Below are 20,915 nucleotides of genomic sequence, written 5' to 3' on the forward strand. Positions count from 1 at the left end.
GGTCCTCAAATCGTCGAAGATCAAGTCCACGGTCTCCCATTCATTCTTGATTTGGCTCGATCCGAATACTCTCGCGTTCCTCTGCTTCCAAAGTGTCCAGCAGATGAGCATCATGAATGTGTCAAATCCTTTCCGCGTTTGCTTATGTATGCGTTTCCTAGCTTCCGTCCACCATTGCACCAAGCGAGACTCGTATGTTGGGCAAAGCTCCATCCTCAATCCCATCCTGGTCATGCATCTGTACCACACTTGCCTTGAGAACACACATTGCTGCAAGATGTGGTCGACCGTGTCTTCCTCTTGGTCGCAGAAGTAGCATTTTGATGTTTGGTCTTGCAAACCGTGTCTCGCCCTTCTATCCGACGTCCACAATCGGTATTGCACCGCCAACCACATGAAGATTTTACACGCAAGTGGCGCCCAACATTTCCAGATTGCTCCGAAAGAGTGGAATCTAACTCCTCCCTCACAAAGCATCTTGTATGCGGAAGATGCGGTGTAGACTCCTGACACATTCCAAGCCCAAATGGGGCTATCCTCAGTTTGAGCATCCAATTGAACCTCCGATATGATCTCCCAAAGCCCGATGAACTGGGTAAGACCCTCCGTGCATAGGTCACCCACCACGTCGTTCATCCAAGCATGCATGTGCACCGCATCACGTACCAGCCTCTTGTTTGCTACCTACGTACGGACTGTGGCCACAACCAAGGGGGCTAGCTCAGCGATGGTTGCGCCATGAAGCCACCGATCTTTCCAAAACCAGATTTTGTCTCCCGCTCCGACCTTCCATTTAACCAGGCTCCCAAAAGCTTGGGCCACCTTCTTATCCGCGGTCAAGTTGAGCCCTTGCCAAGGCCTGGAAGCATCTGTGCGTCTAAGCCATTCCCATCGTAATCTTAAAGCAATGCCGTGCTTAGATAAGTCAATAACGCCCAATCCACCCAAGTGTTTTGGCCTGCATACCCTTGCCCAGGATACCACACACTTGCGACCATTCACCTCCTCCGTCCCGGCCCAGAAAAAAGCCCGGCAACCTCTGTCCACCCTTTCCAAAGCCCATTTTGGCGCCTCCGCAACCATAAGGTGGTGTGTGGCCCGCGCCCTCATGACTTGGTTGACGAGGATAAGCCTCCCAGGTCTAGTCACCAAGCCCCTTTTCCATCCTGGCAATATGCGAAGGGCCGCATCCACAATCGGCTGCCACTCGGATCTCTTAAGTTGTTTGATGCTTAACTGGAGACCCAGGTACTTGCATGGAAATGTGGTGATCTTCCAAGGTAGTACCGACTTGACAAGCTCTTCATCCTCCGTGTCAGCTCGGATCATGATTGTCGCTGATTTGGCGAAGTTTACTTTAAGCCCCGATGCCACTCCAAAGATTGTGAGGGTTTCCTTAACGAATAGGAGATCTAGCCATGTTGGTTTGATCAATAGTACTACGTCATCCGCGTACAGAGACAGGCGCTGCATCAGGCTACATACATTGATCGTGCTCATCACTCGAGCCTCATGCGCCTTGATGATAATTGTCGTAAGAACATCCATGGCAATAACGAAAAGCAGAGGGGAAATCGACTCCCCTTGCCTCAAACCTTTAGCGTGCATGAACTTGTTGCCAGCGCATCCGTTTACTAGCACTCTTGAGCTGGCAGTGGTAAGCAGAATTGCGATCCATGAAATCCAATGTTCCGAGAAACCTTTAGCTCTTAGTACTTCAAACAAAAACGGCCAAGCCAGGGAGTCAAAAGCTTTTGTAATGTCAAGCTTGAGCAGTACTCCTTTCGCTTTCCTTCGGTGCATCGAGCGCGCCATTTGCCTCACTAGCAAAAAATTATCATGCAAGCATCTCCCCTTGATGAAGGCGGACTGGTTCGCCTGGACCAGCTCTCCCATGCGCGGTCTGAGCCTTGCTGTCAGAAGTTTGGATGCAATCTTGGGCATGCTATGCACAAGGCATATAGGTCTGAAGTCGAATACCGTGGAAGCTTCTGGAGACTTTGGCAGAAGAGTGATCAAAGCTTGGTTTAACCTCCCAAAACCCCTTCCGTTACCAACAAAAAGCTTGTGAATCGCGGCAATGAGATCCACCTTGATTACGTCCCAAGCTTTCTGAAAGAACAATCCAATGAACCCGTCCGGTCCAGGTGCCTTGTCCGAGGGCATGTCCTTAATAACAGCCCAAATCTCGTCCTCAGTAAACACTCTGTCCTGCTCAGAGAGATCTATGTGATCGACTCCTAATCCCTCCAAGTCCAGGGTGAAATCTCGTGCCACATCCTTGCCCAACAGCTCTTTGTAAGCATTGTAGAAGGCTTCCTCCTTTCCTTTCTGATCTGTGATAATACGACCGTCCATATGCAGAGAGGGGATGTAATTCTTCATACGCCTCCCATTCGCTACCAAGTGAAACAACTGCGTGTTCACATCCCCCTCTTGTAGCCATGTTATCCTCGACCTTTGCCTAGCAATGGTCCTTTCTAGGGAGGCCAACCCTAGCACAAGCTGCTTAAGGGTTCTTCTAAGCCATCGCTCCTCCTCCGTAAGCCTCCGATTCTCCTGAGCACAGTCGAACCGCATGATGACAATATTTGCGATGGCTATTTGCAGCTTGATATTTCCTATCTCCTTTTGACCCCATGTGGCAAGAGCTCTAGCCGTGTTACGAAGCAAGATATCAAGCCGCAAGAAAGGATCGGTGATATTCGGATCACATGTCCACGCCTCTTTGACTACATCAAGAAAACCCTCCATTTTGACCCAAAACTTCTCAAAGCAGAACCTCCTCCTAATGTGCATGGACTCTTGAAGCGTGAGGTGTAAAGGGCAATGATCCGAGTACTCGGTGGATAAAGCTTGAAGCAGGCACTCCGAGTGCTCGATCTCCCAGTCGACGGATACGAACGCACGATCGATCTTAGTGAGGGTGGGTGTCTCCCTTTCATTGCTCCAAGTGAATTTACGCCCATGCAAGAAAAGCTCCTTAAGTGCGTTCATGTCGACAAAACGTTTGAACTTCCCCATCATTCTCCAATCCAAGTTGGAATTGTTCTTGTCAGCCGCGTAGAGAATAAGGTTGAAGTCACCAATGACAAGCCACGGCCCGGGACTAAGCGATCTCCTCTCCGATAGCTCATTCAGGAAGCTAATCTTTTGATCGTCCTCCTGTGGCCCATATACTACTGTTAACCACCATGGTGTCCCCTCAATAGGCGAGACATACGCAGTAATGCAATGAGAGTCATTGACGTAGTTCGTCAACCGAACCCTCGTGGTGTCCCAAGCCACGAAAATACCTCCTCTAGTCTCCGACGCCGGTAAGTAAGTGAAACCATCATAATTAGGTCCCATGCATTGCAAGATTACATACTTGTCCACCACTTCTAACTTAGTTTCTAAAATACAAACGATCGCCGCATGGACAGACTCCACGAACCCTCTAAGAGCCTTCCTCTTGGCTGGATTGTTAAGACCTCTAACATTCCAGCACACTAACTCCAAGGCGTTGCACGACATCAGGCAATGATGACTCCAACACCACGGCTGCCGACGCCTTACTGCGCCAAAAGGGGTTCAGCCCTCCCAGTCTCCCCCGCTAGATTTAGCGGTATTGCCTTCCCGAAGATGGCCGCTATAGCCCTCAACTGCGGCTCCTGTAACGGCGAGTCAAAGACCGTACGTAGCTGACCTAGCGCGTCCTCGGATACCGCCAGATCATCGCAGTCAAACCCCAGGGTTTTCAGCAACACCGTTTCTGCAGCCGATGCCTTCGTCTTCCTGGCTCCACCAGAGCAAATGGACCGGGTAGTGCGGCGCGGTGTGAATGGGTCCTGGCCCGCTTTGACTCCTCTTAGTCCATCGAACTCCTTGAGAAGAGGTGGTGCAAGTTTCTTGAGAAGGCCCGCACAAAAGGCTTTGATGTTACCCAACGCCACAATTTCCTTGGCGGAGAGGTGTCCCTCTTGGTGCTGCGTTGCCACCACACAAGCCATAGCCAGCGCGTCGTTAGCGCCATGCAGCGGCTCCTGCATGCACGCGCTAGGCGTAATCACATCAGCGCACCCCATCTCCTATGGCGTGGGTCCGCAGTCCGACGAACCACCTCCTGGAACCACCTCCCCTTCCTCTGTCGTTGGCCGCAACAAATCTGTCACCGGGGCCCACCCGTCTGCTGCTTTGTCGGCCAGCAACGCCACATGGGAACAGTTCACAGATTCCACCTCGGGTTCCGTTGCCTACTGGTCTGAGGCGGCCCCCACCGGCCGGTCCAGCAAACCCGCGTCCACACGCGCCGCGCCAGAGCAAGCCTGATTTGGATCCACCAATGTTGTATCCTCCAGAGCCTTATCTATTCCTCCGGGATCCGCAGAGGGCCCAAAATCAATCATTAGCTGCAATCCTCCATTAGTGGCTGCGCGACCCCCAGACTCTCCTTGGTCAAAAGCCGTTTCAAACGACCCAATCGGAACCCGCTGCACCAAATCAGCCACCGCAGCCTCAGACGTAGGCATGGCCCCACAGCTCCGACCCGGATCTTCTGTGGCCAGCCTCGTCGCTGGAGGCATACGAACGGCTGTATCTTCAACCTCCCGCTGCGCTGCTGGCGGCACACACGCAGCAATTTCCTCAACCTCCCGTCTCGCTCCCGACGCCGTAGTCCCGGTGGCGATCGCCGGTGCGCGCACCGTCACCGCCGAGCCGCGCGCCATCGGCGGGATTCTCCATTCAGACGGCCCGATGCGCCCCGTCAGCGCATGGAGATAGGAACCTCCATGCACTCCGCTTGCCGGCGCCCCACCACGGTGATCACGAACTCCCCTTGTCCACGGCAAAACACGCCACTCACCCCGGCCGGAGAAGTCCTCCGAGTCGTCCGGCATCCCGCTTTGGCCACTCCCATCAGAACTCGGCGGCCGCAGCCAGCGCTCCGGCCCCTCATGATCTCACATCCGCCCTATGTGAATGAGCGTCTTGTACTCTAGCAGGGCACGCGACGTGGGCCGCCGCGCCGCCGGTCCTCCAAACACCTCCGGCTCCGGCACTCAGATACGCTTGGCCACCGGCACCTCGTCCGGGTCGATGCACCATGCCCGAAGCTTGAAGAGGGACAAGTCCTCTCTATTCTTTGTCTCCGGCGCTAAGCTCTCCACCAGACATGACGTGCCAAGAATCTCCGCCGCCGTCTCAGTCGTCCACGTATGAGAAGGAATCCCCTCAATCATAATGTCCACTTGAGTGCGCATCACTCTCGTAACAGCTTGAGCTTGCTTGAGCCACGGTTTGACGAACAGCTTGAAGAACCCGTGCTCTATGGTGCCCGCCGCCAAAGCTCTGTTGTGCAACTCTGGCGCCGCAAAAACAATCAAGAAATCCTCCGGGTGGTATTTATGAACGGAGAAACGATGGCGAGGTATGCGCAACTCCTCCGACAAGGCCTCCGCCGCCTCCTGGCAAGACACCACAGGCCGTGTTCCTCCCACATAGGCAACCACCGCCAACCTCAAACGTTGCTCGAGATCCTCCGTCTCCTGCATCCGGCGAAGCACGCAGATACTCCCGGTAGCAGCAGCGGCAGCCGAAGCCTGCCCAGACCCCACAGGTGCGGTGTCGGCCGGGACCGACGAGGGCCTCTCCAAGGGAGTGGCCTGCCTAGTCGCCGGCGACAGCCTGTTCGCAGGTCCGGCCTGCATCAGCGGCTGCGACGCACGCGCTACCTTAGCCACCGCATCTCGCCGGAGATCTTCCTCTGACCTGGGGCTCCGAGGCCGCTTGCAATCCGTGGATATGTGACCCTCTAGGCCGCACCGGATGCAGAGCGGAGGGAACCAACAATCTTCCCGACGATGGCCCTCGCGAAAGCAACTGAAGCAGAGACCGAACAGGTCCGACGGGATCTCCCTCCGCTCCGGCGACGGAGCCGGGGAACGCGACGAACGTGACCAGACTCCACCCGCCGCCGCCTGCTGCTTACGAAAGGCCTTTCTTTTGCGCCACAGCGCCTTGCGCGAAGGCCCAGGCTTGCGCCACGGCATGGCGGAGCCCGCGGCAGGCCCAGGGTAGGCCCCAGCTGGCGCGCCTCCAGCCCCAGTCGAGCGCTCCCCCGAGTCGGACGACGCAGACAACCCCAGGCCGGAGACGATGGGTTGGAGTCTGGAAGAAACCGAGGCCGGGCTAGCGGAGCCGGAGGCCATGGCGAATCCCGCACGGAAACGAAGCAGGCGGAAGGGAGGCGCCGGGGCCCGGGTGGCCGCCGGCGAGGAAGGTGGGCGCCGAGGCCTGGGTGGCCACCGGCGAGGGAGGGGAAGGTGGACGTCGGGGCCGGAGTGGCCGCCGGCGGGGACGCGCACCGCTAGGCGGGGGTGCGCTTCGCTTCGCTTACAGAATGGTGTCTACCACCATTTGAGATTCATGATAAGAAAAATGGTTACAAATATGGTTACAAATACTCCCAGGCTTACAGAATGTAGTGAATTTTTCTTATTTGAGATTCATGATAAGAAAAATTCACTACATGTCCTATTAATTACTTGCGCTGGCGCCAACTTTAGTTTCTATGGTTACAAATACCCGAAATACAGTCACCAAACTTGCTCTAGGGATCATGTACGGTTTATTATACGGTTTTGTGTACGTATGTGCTGAGCTGGCTCTAGTCAACCGATGACAAGCGTGCATTGACTGGCACATGTGCCCAGCTCGCTCGAATATGCATGCACGCAGGGGTCTTTTTGCAAAACTGCCAGTTATTAAAAGATAAGAAAAGTTCACTAACGGGCGCGCGCTCCTCCAGTCCTCCTGCTCCTTGCCGTCCTCCTCGCGTCCTCCTTGTGCGCCGGCTCCGCGGCGCCGCTGGCGGCCGAGCGGACGCGCCGGAAGGACCCCCTCGACGGGCACCGGCCCTACGCCAGCGGCTGGAACATCAGCGACCGACACTACATCGCCGTAAGTCGACCCGTTCTTGACCTACTAGGCTTGCACTCATGCTTGCGCTCGTGCTCACCGTCGATGCATGCTGCTTGCAGTCGGTGGCCTTCAGCGCGGCGCCGGCGTTCGCGGCCGCGGCGGTCTGGCTCGTCGGCTTCGCTCTGGCGGCGCTCGTGGCCTGCTGCTGCCGGTGCTGCCGCGGCAGCCCCACCAGGGACGACGACTACTCCTACTCGCGCAAGACCTTCGCCGCCTCCCTCCTCCTCCTCCTCGCCTTCACCGCCACCGCCATGTAAGCAAGCTCAAAATCCCCATTCCTTCACCATATGGAAACCGAGCCCATGAACTAAGCTGACCAGTCGGAGTTTGTGTAAGCATAACATCGGGTGCGCGGTGCTGTACGACGGGCAGGCCAAGCTAGACGGCAGCACGTCGGCGACGCTGCGGTACGTGGTGCGCCAGTCGGACAGCCCGGCGGCCTGCCTGCGGGGGTTCGCCGGGTTCATCGAGACGGCCAAGGCGTCCGGCGGCGCCGGCATGCCGCGCGACCTCGGGGTCAAGGTCGACCAGGTGGCGAACAGGGTGGGCGCCGCGGCCGACGAGCTCGCCGTGCGCACCGCCAGCAACGCGCGCAAGATCCGGACCGTGCTGGACACCACGTACGTAGTATCGTATAAACATCCATCGACCCGATCGATTCGATCAGGCCATGGACTGATTAACTGATCATGATGTTTTTGGTGTGTGATTGGCTGATTGCAGAAGGAAGATCCTGATCGGCGTCGCAGCCGTGATGCTGGTGCTGGCGTTCCTGGGCCTTGGTGAGATTTTTCGTTAGGACAAAGACATATGGATTATGATGTCACAAATTGTCTCTTTTTAAAATGTTGCTTGAGATTTTGGTTAAATCATGCATGCTTAACTTTCTGGTGAATATTAAAAAAATATACATTTCTTGACTTTGCAATTCTAGGTGACTCAGTCAACTAAAAATTAGCAATTCCCATAAGAACAAAAAAAAAAACTAACTTTGTAATTTCTGTAATAAAAAAAGTATGGATAATTACTAGTATAACATTTATATAAAAAACTAACTTTGTAATTTATATGTAACTTGAAGGGGAGCCTTGGCGCAGTGGTAAAGCTGCTGCCTTGTGACCATGAGGTCATGGGTTCAAGTCCTGGAAACAGCCTCTTACAGAAATGTAGGGAAAGGCTGCGTACTATAGACCCAAAGTGGTCGGACCCTTCCCTGGACCCTGCGCAAGCGGGAGCTACATGCACCAGGTTGCCCTTTTTTGTAATTTATATGTAACTAGTATCTTAACCACCATATTTATATTGGAATGCATGAAAAAAATTGCGCCTCATATCCAAAGTGAGAAAGCTAGTAAAGTCATATCCAAAAGTGTCAATTATAATGAAAGGAGAATATGTGTGCTATATTGTTTTGAGCCCTATTTATATATTTCTGTCTGAATTCTGCAATCCGGAGCTCAGCAGAGTAACTGACAGAGGAACGTCTGCTCATGTGTCTTTCAGCACGGTGGGCGACACGTGCGTGGCCATGGAGGAATGGGTCCTCCGCCCGCCGGACAGCAACAACAGCATCGCCCTGGACGACATCCTCCCGTGCGCCGACGCGGCGGCGACCTCGGAGGCGCTGCGCCGGAGCAAGGAGGTGAACCACCAGCTGGTGGCCACCCTCAACGACATGCTCGCCAACGTCTCCAACGCCAACGCCTGCCCGCCGGGCTCTGGCCCGCCTCTCAACTACAACCAGTTGGGCCCGCCGGTGCCGCTCCTCTGCAGCCCCTACCGCACCGACCTGTCCTACCGCCCCTGCGCCGCCAGCGAGGTGCCGGGCGCCTTCGCGCCGCAGGCGTGGTGGGGCCACGTGTGCCAGGTGGCGGGCGCGCCGGGCCCGGAGACGTGCGCGACCCCCGGGCGGCTCACGCCGTCGATGTAACGCCCAGGCGCCGGCCGTGGCGAACGCCAGCGCGGGGCTGGTTGGGTACGGGCCGGTGCTGGCGGACTGCGGCGCGGCGGAGCCGGCGCACAAGGAGGACCCGAGGAGGACGGCGAGGAGTAGGAGGAGCGCGCGCCTGCGAGACGAACCCATGGCTGGCTGAGCGGACGATGGTCAAGAGTCAAGACAAGAGTATTATTTTCACGAGATTTTTTACTGTGCATCATACTACCTACTGTGATGGGTAGTATTTGCTAGATCCAACGGCCAGTATGGATCGGTCAAATTTTCACGCTAGGACATATGGGTAATTTCTTTGGAGATAGATTTATTTTTTGTTAGTTCTAATCACAATTAATAATTCTAATAAATTAAATTTACCCATCCGATTCGACGCGGCACCGTTCATCCGCTACTCGCGACGCCTCGCTGCTGCAAAGTCTCCATGCAGTGCGCCGGTGCAAAAACGGGATGAGCAGCGACAGCGAGATAATGCGATGGCGAGCAAGGCGGCACAGGCGTGGTGCGACGGCAGCCTGCAGCGGCGGACGACATCGTCTGACACCTCGGTGCACTCCGTCAGCCTCCTTGCGCGGAGGCACGAGCAACTGCGTGTGCGACCTCGTCGCCACTGCTCCCTTGGGCTGCTGGAGCGGCTCCGCGGGTGCGGCGCAAGAGGAAGCCGCCATCTGATTGTTGCGTACGTGTGACGTGCTTGTGCATCCGGCCGGCGGCGAGTCTATTAACGTAGCTTTTCTATGTCATTGTGCATGTGCGGTACAGCCCAGCTTGAAGTACGAACCAATACCATGAGCTTCGTTTCATCGTTTTCGTTGTGCGTCATCTGGCCAAAAGAACTGGACGGCATGGACTGCGCCATGTCGAGGAAGGAGATCAATAAACATTAGAGTACCCAAAATGACCCTAATGAGTCAATATACTGCCGAAAATCTATTGTAGTATTGGCTTATTTGGGCCCTCCAAGCGATAGAAATGAATGGCCCAGATAGATTTGATGCACCGTATCTTTTAATAATTGGCAGTTTTGCAAAAAGACCCCTACATGCATGCGTATTCGAGCGAGCTGGGCACATGTGGCAGTCTATGCATGCTTGGCATCGGTTGACTAGATCCAGCTCAACACATACGTACACAAAACCGAATGAACTGTACATGACCCCCTAGAGCAAGTTTGGTGATTGTATTTTGGGTATTTGTAACCACAGGGACTAAACCTGGTGCCAGCGTAAGTAATAGAACATATAGTGACTTTTTCTCATTCAAGATCCCCAAGCCACCACATTCTTTGGGCATGCAAACCCGTGACCATGGGAAAGTACAAGTGTCTCTGGTCTGATGGGAAAGTACAAGTAGTAAGTAGAAATAATTTCCCGGAAATCATGCAGATTGTCTCTGGTCTAGGTCTGATGGGAAAGTACAATTGTCTTTGGTCTAGGTCTCATTTCTCGGAAATCATGCAGAAATAATTTGTCGTTTTCCACACCCACCCTAAGATTCCCACTTGTCTTCTTAGTATAACCTCAATCATATGTACAGTTATATACATTTCAGTGATTGGTATGCTAGGTTGCAGCTGCAGTTTTGTGTGCTGGTGCAGGAAACGCTTAGAACAGACAGAGATACAAGTGATTGTACCGGGCCAAAATCATTGTTTTGATTTTGTGGTAACACTTTAGCATAAAATGAACTCCTCACGAAATTATTCATAATCTGACCCTTTTAAGAAACGTCAGGGAACGTGGAGTTTTTGGTGAACATGGAAACGTTAAACCAGCCCGTGTTACCGCCCTGGCCCACGGCCAGGCCGTGTTGGCATTGCTGGTGGCAGGTTGGAAACGCCAAACACGCCATAGCCCATGGCGATTCTGCCCTAGATATTTTAAGTGGCCGTGGGGCTTTGACCCACCACTCACCACTCACGTTTTTCTCCCCCATTAGTCATCCCGAGCTCTTGCCCCTTTTCCCGTTTGTCTTCTTTACTTAAACCCACTCAAATCATGGCAAATCGGTTGTGTTGGTCTATGGATCCAGTGTCATTTCCGTTCCTTGAGGTAATCTCCTTCATATCACAAATTTTTAATGGTTGGATTTGTGTATTTGGATTGTTTTGTTCATGTGGATCCTAACCCCGGTTTTGAACATTGTTCCACAATATGATGTTTGTAGTGTTTACTAATGAGTATGGTTGGTCCAGTAGTGTTGATTTCTGATGTGGATGAACAAAGCTTAGGGTTTGGGTTGCTTAATGTTAGGATTTGGGTAATGCTTAATTTGGATGAACAAAATTGTTCTAGGTTGTTTTATATTCAATGTGTTAAATTTTACATTGCTCCTTTGTTGCTTATGGTGCCATTGTTTTTTAGATGGGGAGGATTGTGAATATTCATTATGTTGACAAAACGACAATTATGAATGTTGATAAAAGTGTTGACATTTCTTTAGAATCCTAGTTATGATGAGGTTGTGGAAGAAACACCGATTAGATTAAAGTGGATGTATGCAAGTGACCAAGTTGAACTAGTAGGAAGATATGATGTTGGGAGGGGACACAAGTGTCGAATTAAGATGATGCCTATCAAGTCCAATTTGCAATGGGGTGCATATAAGGAGGTTGTTGCATCTTCGGACGTCAAATCACTCGAAGTGTTTGCTACTAAGGCGGTCAGAGCTCCTCTCTTTCATGTTAACTTGAACCAAACCTTGTATAAGCCCGATTAGTAGTGTGTCGCCACTTGTTGAGCAAAGATTTGAAGTGCAAGTCGCCAATGCAATGAGCCACCCTCCCATTAGCCAATCAAATGAATGTGAGGTGAAAGATATTCAGCATGGCAACGAACAAGTTGATTATATCAATGTGTATCCCCAATATGAGTTTGAGGGTGGAGCACCGATCAATGACGATGGTCATGACTCCAAGCAAGAGGATGAGAAGCACTCCAACATTCTTGGTGACATAGAGGCCCAAGTTAGACATAAGGACATGGACCCTGACGTCATCTATCAGCGTGCTTGTGTGGATTACTCGAATGATGAAGGCCCGACGAATGAGTTGGACGAGGATGGATTCATGGACAAAGAAGCAGAGTGGTACACAAAAATCACCGGTCGGGATCAAAAAGTGCCCTTGTTTTGTGATGTTAGCCTTGCTTATAAGGGCAGGGGCGTTTTGGCTTTTGGGAGCACATGCTCCTTCGTGTACAGTAATCGGAAAAAATAGTAGATGTTGGTAAAAAATTCTGATTATTTTTGTATATGTTCGTGTTAGTGTCGCAAGCATCCTTGACAACTTTCATGTGAAATGGAGCAGCAATGTTTAATCAGTGAATAAATAATTTGGGGAGACATTTGTGGGTACCATTTGGCATTTAACTAGTTTTTTTTTGCACAGGCCAAAATGCTTAACCTTTTTGCCTAAGAACTTGTAGGCAGCATTTGGATGTGACTATGAACACATAGAATTTTTGTTGGAATTCTTTTTACATTCAAAAATCATTTTCATCTGCGGGAGTATGTGCACCTGAGAGCCAATTGGATTTCTGTTGCTTATAAGGCCATAGTCGATGGTGGCATGAGTAGGACAATTGAGGCAAGACCATTTCCCAAGTAGTACATCTGACGAATCCACTATGTCTTACCTAAGGAAAGGTTTGATGTTCGAGCACATGCTAGAATTCAAGATGTGGTTGTCTGAGTATGCTATTAAGCACCATAGACCTTTCATGGTTGTTCACTCGGACTGCAAGTGGAGATACACCGTGAAATGTGAGGCCGGAAGATGCTCATGGGAAGTTCATGGAAGATTCGCGAAAGATGAATGGTGGAAGATAACTAACTACAAGACCAGTCACCAATGCAAACCGCCATCCGTAGAAGCACACAAGACACATCGTCAGCTAACCACGGAATTCATCGGTTATAAGTACCAGAAACATATAGCCAAGGGTCTAACCATTAAGGTGAAGTTGATGATGAGTTGGGTAGAATATAAGTTTGGATATAAGGTCAAGTACGGAAAAACATGGAAGGCCAATCAGGTTGCTCTTAGAATGTTTTATGGTGGATAGAAGAGGCGTACAACATGCTCCTCAGGTTGTTGGTAGTGATGTCCTATAGAAACCCAGGAATGTATCACTATGTCTAGGAAATTGATGGAGTCTTCCGTCATGCCTTTTGGACATTCGGCCCATGCATTGCAGCTTTTGAGCATTGTCGTCTGGTCTTGTCTATAGAAGGAACATTCTTGATAGGTAAATACAAGGGCACAATCATGATAGCAATGGCACGTGATGCTAACAGGTGTTGCTTGTGGTATTTGCTTTGATGCCCATCAAGAACTAAGACAACTGGGAATGGTTCATGAGAGTTGTTAGGAGCACGGTCATTCCTCTGGATAGGGAGGTATGCATCATATCGGACCGTCACCGAGGCATACTAAAGGTCGTGGATATTCACATTCCAGGGTGTGCGAGGCTACACCACCGATAGTGCATGAGGCACTTTGTGGCACACTTTTATGTAGCTTGTAAGAACAGGGATCTTTGCAAGGATCTGGCCTCTGTGTGTCTAGCCTTCTGATATGTCTCCAACGTATCTATAATTTTTGATTGTTCCATGCTATTATATTACCTGTTTTGGATGTTTATGGGCTTTATTTTACACATTTATATCATTTTTGGGACTAACCTACTAACCGGAGGCCCAGCCTGTATTGCTGTTTTTTTGCCTATTTCAGTATTTCGAAGAAAAGGAATACCAAACAGAGTCCAAACAGAATGAAACCTTCGGGGGCGTGATTTTTGGAACGAACGTGATCCGGAGAACTTGGAGTGCAAGTCAAGAAGCAATCGAGGCGGCCAGGAGATAGGAGGGCGCGCCCACCCCTCCTGGGCACGCCCCTGTCTCCTGGGCCCCTCGAGCGACCACTGACGTACTTCTTCCTCCTATATAAGCCTACATACCCCGAAAACATCCGGGGAGCCACCGAAGAAATATTTCCGCCACTCTAACCTTCTGTATCCGCGAGATCCCATCTTGGAGCCGTCGCCGGCGTTCTGCCGGAGGGGGAATCCACCACGGAGGGCTTCTACATCAACACCATAGCCCTTCCGATGAGTTGTAAGTAGTTTACCACAGACCTTCGGGTCCATAGTTATTAGCTAGATGGCTTCTTCTCTCTTTTTGGATCTCAATACAATGTTCTCCCCCTCTCTTGTGGAGACCTATTCGATGTAAACTCTTTTTGCGGTGTGTTTGTCGAGATCCGATGAATTGTGGGTTTATGATCAAGTTTATCTATGAATAATATTTGAATCTTCTATGAATTCTTTTATGCATGATTGAGTTATCTTTGCAAGTCTCTTCGAATTATCAGTTTGGTTTGGCCTACTAGATTGATCTTTCTTGCCATGGGAGAAGTGCTTAGCTTTGGGTTCAATCTTGCGGTGTCCTTACCTAGTGACAGAAAGGGTTGCAAGGCATGTATTGTATTGTTGCCATCGAGGATAAAAAGATGGGGTTTATATCATATAGCTTGTTCTACATCATGTCATATTTCTTAATGCGTTACTCTGTTCTTATGAACTTAATACTCTAGATGCATGCTGGATAGCGGTCGATGTGTGGAGTAATAGTAGTAGATGCAGACATGAGTCGGTCTACTTGTCACGGACATGATGCCTATATACATGATCATGCCTAGATAATCTCATAATTATTCTCTTTTCTATCAATTGCTCGACAGTAATTTGTTCACCCACCGTAATACTTATGCTATTTTGAGAGAAGCCTGTAGTGAAACCTATGGCCCCCGGGTCTATCTTTTATCATATAAGCTTTCAATCTACTTTTATTTGCATCTTTACTTTTTGCATCTATATTATAAAATACCAAAAATATATTTATCTTATCATATTATCTCTATTAGATCTCACTTTCGCAAGTGGCCGTGAAGGGATTGACAACCCCTTTATCGCGTTGGTTGCGAGTTCTTTGTTTGTTTGTGTAGGTTCGTGGGACTTGTGAGGAGCCTCCTACTGGATTGATACCTTGGTTCTCAAAAACTGAGGGAAATACTTACGCTACTCTGCCGCATCACCCTTTCCTCTTCAAGGAAAACCAACGCAAGCTCAAGATGTAGCACCTTCTCCCTTGAGTTATTCAAGAAACACTTGGACAAAATTTACGAGAAGATGAATGAAGGTAGGGAAGATTTTCTAGAAAGGAATATTGATAAGAGACACAAGTGGTCACGGGGATGCGATGAAGGAGGCATGAGATATGGTGACATGACAAGCAATCTTGTTAAATGCTTCAGCTCTTTGTTGAAGGGTTGATACGTCTCCAACGTATCTATAATTTTTGATTGCTCCATGCTACTTTATCTATTGTTTTGGACTATAATGGGCTTTATTTTCCACTTTTATATTATTTTTGGGACTAACCTATTAACCGGAGGCCCAACCCAGAATTGTTGTTTTTTGCCTATTTCAGTGTTTCGAAGAGACGGAATATCAAACGGAGTCCAAACGGAATGAAACCTTCGGAATGAAACCTCCAGGAGACTTGGACCCTACTCCAAGGAGTACCAGAGGCGGTCAAGAGGGTGGGGGCGCGCCCTCCCCCCCTGAGCGCGCCCCCCTACCTCGTGGCCCCCCTGACGCTCCACCGACGTACTCCTTCCTCCTATATATACCTACGTACCCCCAACAGATCGGGGACGGAGCCAAAAACCTAATTCCACCGCCGTAACTTCCTATATCCACGAGATCCCATCTTGGGGCCTATTCCGGAGCGCCGCCGGAGGGGGCATCCACCATGGAGGGCTTCTACATCATCACCATAGCTCCTCCGATGAAGTGTGAGTAGTTTACTTCAGACCTTCGGGTCCATAGTTAGTATCTAGATGGCTTCTTCTCTCTTTTTGGATCTCAATACAATGTTCTCCCCCTCTCTCGTGGAGATCTATTCGATGTAATCTTCTTTTTGCGGTGTGTTTGTTGAGACCGATGAATTGTGGGTTTATGATCCAGCTTATCTATGGAAAATATTTGATTCTTCTCTGAATTCTTTTATGTATGATTGAGTTATCTTTGCAAGTCTCTTCGAATTATCCGTTTGGTTTGGCCAACTAGATTGGTAGTTCTTGCAATGGGAGAAGTGCTTAGCTTTGGGTTCAATCTTGCGATGACCTTACCCAGTGACAGAAAGGGTTGCAAGGCACGTATTGTATTGTTGCCATCGAGGATAACAAGATGGGGTATTTATCATATTGCATGAATTTATTCCTCTACATCATGTCATCTTGCTTAAGGCGTTACTCTGTTTTTAACTTAATACTCTAGATGCATGCTGGATAGCGGTCGATGAGTGGAGTAATAGTAGTAGATGCAGAATCGTTTCGGTCTACTTGTCACGGACGTGATGCCTATATACATGATCATTGCCTGGATAACCTCATAACTATGCTCAATTCTGTCAATTGCTCAACAGTAATTTGTTCACCCACCGTAGAATACTTATGCTCTTGAGAGAAGCAACTAGTGAAATCTATGGCCCCCGGGTCTATTCTCATCATATCAATCTCCATCACTTTCTTTACTTGCTTTTGCTTTTACTTTTTACTTTGCATCTTTATACCAAAAATACCAAAAATATTATCTCTATCAGATCTCACCCTCGTAAGTGACCGTGAAGGGATTGACAACTCCTAAGCGTTGGTTGCGAGTAGCTATCGTTTTGTGCAGGTACGAGGGACTTGCGCGTGGTCTCCTACTGGATTGATACCTTCGTTCTCAAAAACTGAGGGAAATACTTACGCTACTTTACTGCATCATTCTCTCCTCTTCGGGGAAATCCAACGCAGTGCACAAGAGGTAGCAAGAAGAATTTCTGGTGCCGTTGCCGGGGAGGCTTACGCAAAGTCAACATACCAAGTACCCATCACAATCCCTATATCTCGCATTACATTATTTGCCTCTTGTTTTCCTCTCCCCCACTTCACCCTTGCCGTTTTATTCGCCCTCTCTTTCCCAATCTCATCCTCTCTTTCTCTTTTGCCTTTTTCTCGTTTGCCTTTGCTTGTGTGTTGGATTACTTGTTGCCATGGCACAAGATAATACCAAATTGTGTGATTTCTCGAACACCAATAATAATGATTTCCTTAGTACTCCGATTGCTCCTCTTAATAATGATGAGTCTTATGAAATCAATACTGCTTTGCTAAATCTTGTTATGAAAGATCAATTCGTCGGCCTTCCTAGTGAAGATGCCGCTACTCATCTAAACAATTTTGTTCATTTGTGCGACATGCAAAAGAAGAAAGATGTGGATAATGATATTGTTAAATTGACGCTATTCCCGTTTTCACTTAGAGATCATGCTAAAACTTGGTTTTCGTCTTTGCCTAAAAATAGTATTGATTCTTGGAATAAGTGCAAAGATGCTTTTATCTCTAAGTATTTTCCTCCCGCTAAGATCATCTCTATTAGCAACGATATTATGTATTTTAAGCAACTTGATCATGAACATGTTGCACAAGCTTGGGAGAGAATGAAATTAATGATACGTAATTGCCCTACACATGGTTTGAATTTATGTTTGATTATACAAAAAAATTATGCCAGATTAAATTTTGCTTCTAGAAATCTTTAGATTCAGCCGCGGGAGGCACTTTTATGGAAATCACGTTAGGGGGATGCTACCAAATTGCTTGATAATATTATGGCTAATTATTATCAATGGCATACTGAAAGATCTACTAATAAAAAAGTGCATGCTATAGAAGAAATCAATGTTTTGAGTGGAAAGATGGATGAACTTATGAATTTATTTGCTAAGAGTGTTTCTTCTGATCCCAATAATATGCCTTTATCTACCTTGATTGAGAATAATAATGAATCTATGGATGTGAATTTTGTTGGTAGGAATAGTTTTGGAAACAACGCGTATAGAGGGAATTTTAATCCTAGGCCTTATCCTAGTAATCCTTCTAATAATTATGGAAATTCCTACAACAACTCTTATGGAAATTTTAATAAGATGCCCTCTGAATTTGAGAGTAGTGTTAGAGAGTTTATGAATTCACAAAAGAATTTTAATGCTTTGCTTGAAGAGAAATTACTTAAAGTTGATGATTTGGCTAGGAACGTTGATAGAATTTCTCTTGATGTTGATTCTTTAAAGCTTAGATCTATTCCTCCTAAGCATGATATCAATGAGTCTCTCAAAGCTATCCATTGATGAGTGCAAAGAAAGAACCGCTAGGATGCGTGCTTCCAAAGATGCCTTTATTAAAGCGTGTTCTTCTAATTCCTATGAAAATCAAGATGAAGATCTAAAAGTTATTGATGTGTCCCCTATTAAATCCTTGTTTTGCAATATGAATCTTGATGAAACTGAATATGATCTTCCTTTACCTAGAAGGCGTTCTAAGAATTCGGAGTTTTAGATCTTAATGATGAAATTGATGAAAGTGGGATTGAAAGAAATAGAAATCTAGATGTTGCTAAACCCACTATTTGGATCTCAAGGAATTTAATTATGAAAATTGCTCTTTAATTGATTGTATTTCCTTGTTGCAATCCGTGCTAGATTCTCCTCATGCTTATAGTCAAAATAAGGCCTTTACCGAACACATTGTTGATGCCTTGATGCAATCTTATGAAGAAAACTTGAGTTGAAAATTTCTATCCCTAGGAAACTCCATGATGAGTGGGAACCTACTATTAAAATTAAAATTAAAAATTATGAGTTTCATGCTTTGTGTGATTTGGGTGCTAGTGTCTCTACTATTCCCAAAACTTTGTGTGATTTGCTAGATTTCCGTGATTTTGATGATTGCTCTCTAAACTTGCATCTTGCGGATTCCACTATTAAAAAGCCTATGGGAAGAATTAATGATGTTCTTATTGTTGCAAATAGGAATTATGTGCCCGTAGATTTTATCGTTCTTGATATAGATTGCAATCCTTCATGTCCTATTATTCTTGGTAGACCTTTCCTTAGAACGATTGGTGCAATTATTGATATGAAGGAAGGAAATATTAGATTCCAATTCCCTTTAAAGAAAGGCATGGAACACTTTCCTAGAAAGAAAATAAAATTACCATATGAATCTATCATGAGAGCCACTTATGGATTGCCTACCAAAGATGGCAATACCTAGATCTATCCTTGCTTTTATGCCTAGCTAGGGGCGTTAAACGATAGCGCTTGTTGGGAGGCAACCCAATTTTATTTTATGTTTTTTGTTTTTGTTACTGTTTAGTGCTAAATTTTGTTTCTACTTTCTGTTTAGATGTGGTTTTATGTTTTAATTAGTGTTTGTGCCAAGTAGAACCTATAGGATAAGCTATGATGATAGTTGATTTGATTCTGCTGAAAAACAGAAACTTTGCGCTCACGAGAAAAAATTCAATAAATCACAGGAACGTGATTTTGCATTGATTCTTTTTTCTGATGCTCAATAAACAAATTGTGCAGTACGTCCTATTTTGGCAGAAGCTTTAGAGTTCCAGAAGTTTGCATTAGTTACAGATTTCTACAGACTGTTCTGTTTTTGACAGATTCTGTTTTTCATGTGTTGTTTGCTTATTTTGATGAATCTATGGCTAGTAAATTAGTTTATAAACCATAGAGAAGTTGGAATACAGTAGGTTTAACGCCATATAAATAAAGAATGAGTTCATTACAGTACATTAAAGTAGTCTTTTGTTTTCTTTCTCTAATGGAGCTCACGAGATTTCTATTGAGTTTTGTGTTGTGAAGTTTTCAAGTTTTGGGTGAATTCTTTTGATGGATTATGGAACAAGGAGTGGCAAGAGCCTAAGCTTGGGGATGCCCATGGCACCCCAAGATAATCCAAGGACACCAAAAAGTCAAAGCTTGGGGATGCCCCGGAAGGCATCCCCTCTTTCGTCCACTTCCATCGGTAATTTACTTGGAGCTATATTTTTATTCACCAACATGATATGTGTTTTGCTTGGAGCGTCTTGTATTATTTGAGTCTTTGCTTGTTAGTTTACCACAATCATCCTTGCTGTACACACCTTTTGAGAGAGCCATACATGATTTGGAATTTGATAGAATACTCTATGTGCTTCACTTATATCTTTTGAGCTTGATAGTTTGCTCATAGTGCTTCACTTATATCTTTTTGAGCGTGATAATTTTTGCTCTAGTACTTCACTTAGATCTTTTAGAGCACGGTGGTGGATTTGTTTTAAAGAAACTTGATCTCTCATGCTTCACTTAGATTATTTTGAGAGTCGTTAATAGCATGGTAATTTGCTTAATGTTAATATACTTGGTGTTCAAGATATGTGAAACTTTCTTTTGAGTGCGTTGAATACTAAGATAAGTTTGATGCTTGATAATTGTTTTGAGATATGGAGGTAATAATATCAAAGTCATGCTAGTTGAGTAGTTGTGAATTTGAGAAATACTTGTGTTGAAGTTTGTAAGTCCCGTAGCATGCACGTATGGTTAAAGTTGTGTAACAAATTTGAAACATGAAGTGTACCTGGCTTGTGCATCCTTATGAGTGGCGGTCGGGGACGAGCGATGGTCTTTTCCTACCAATCTATCCCCCTAGGAGCATGCGCGTAGTACTTGATTTTTGATGACTTCTAAATTTTTGCAATAAGTATATGAGTTCTTTTGACTAATGTTGAGTCCATGGATTATACGCACTTTTACCTTTCCGCCATTGCTAGCCTCTTCGGTACCGTGCATTGCCCTTTCTCACATTGAGAGTTGGCGCAAACTTCGCCGGTGCATCCAAACTCCATGATACGATACGCTCTATCACACATAAACCTCCCTATATCTTCCTCAAAACAGCCACCATACCTACCTATTATGGCATTTCCATAGCCATTCCGAGATATATTGCCATGCAACTTTCCACCGTTCCGTTCATCATTATTATGACATACATTACTTTTGTCATATTGCCATTGCATGATCATGTAGTTGACATCGTATTTGTGGCAAAGCCACCATG

The 20,915-nt window shown here is 47.3% G+C and overlaps 1 pseudogene; it reads left to right on the forward strand.

Moving 5' to 3' along the window:
- The first annotated feature begins 6,189 nt into the window (after window positions 1-6,189).
- Window positions 6,190-9,262, forward strand: LOC123138830 (uncharacterized; annotated as a pseudogene).
- Window positions 9,263-20,915: the final 11,653 nt, after the last annotated feature.

This window comes from Triticum aestivum, chromosome 6B, assembly GCF_018294505.1.
Source record: "Triticum aestivum cultivar Chinese Spring chromosome 6B, IWGSC CS RefSeq v2.1, whole genome shotgun sequence".
Taxonomy (NCBI): Eukaryota; Viridiplantae; Streptophyta; class Magnoliopsida; order Poales; family Poaceae; genus Triticum; species Triticum aestivum.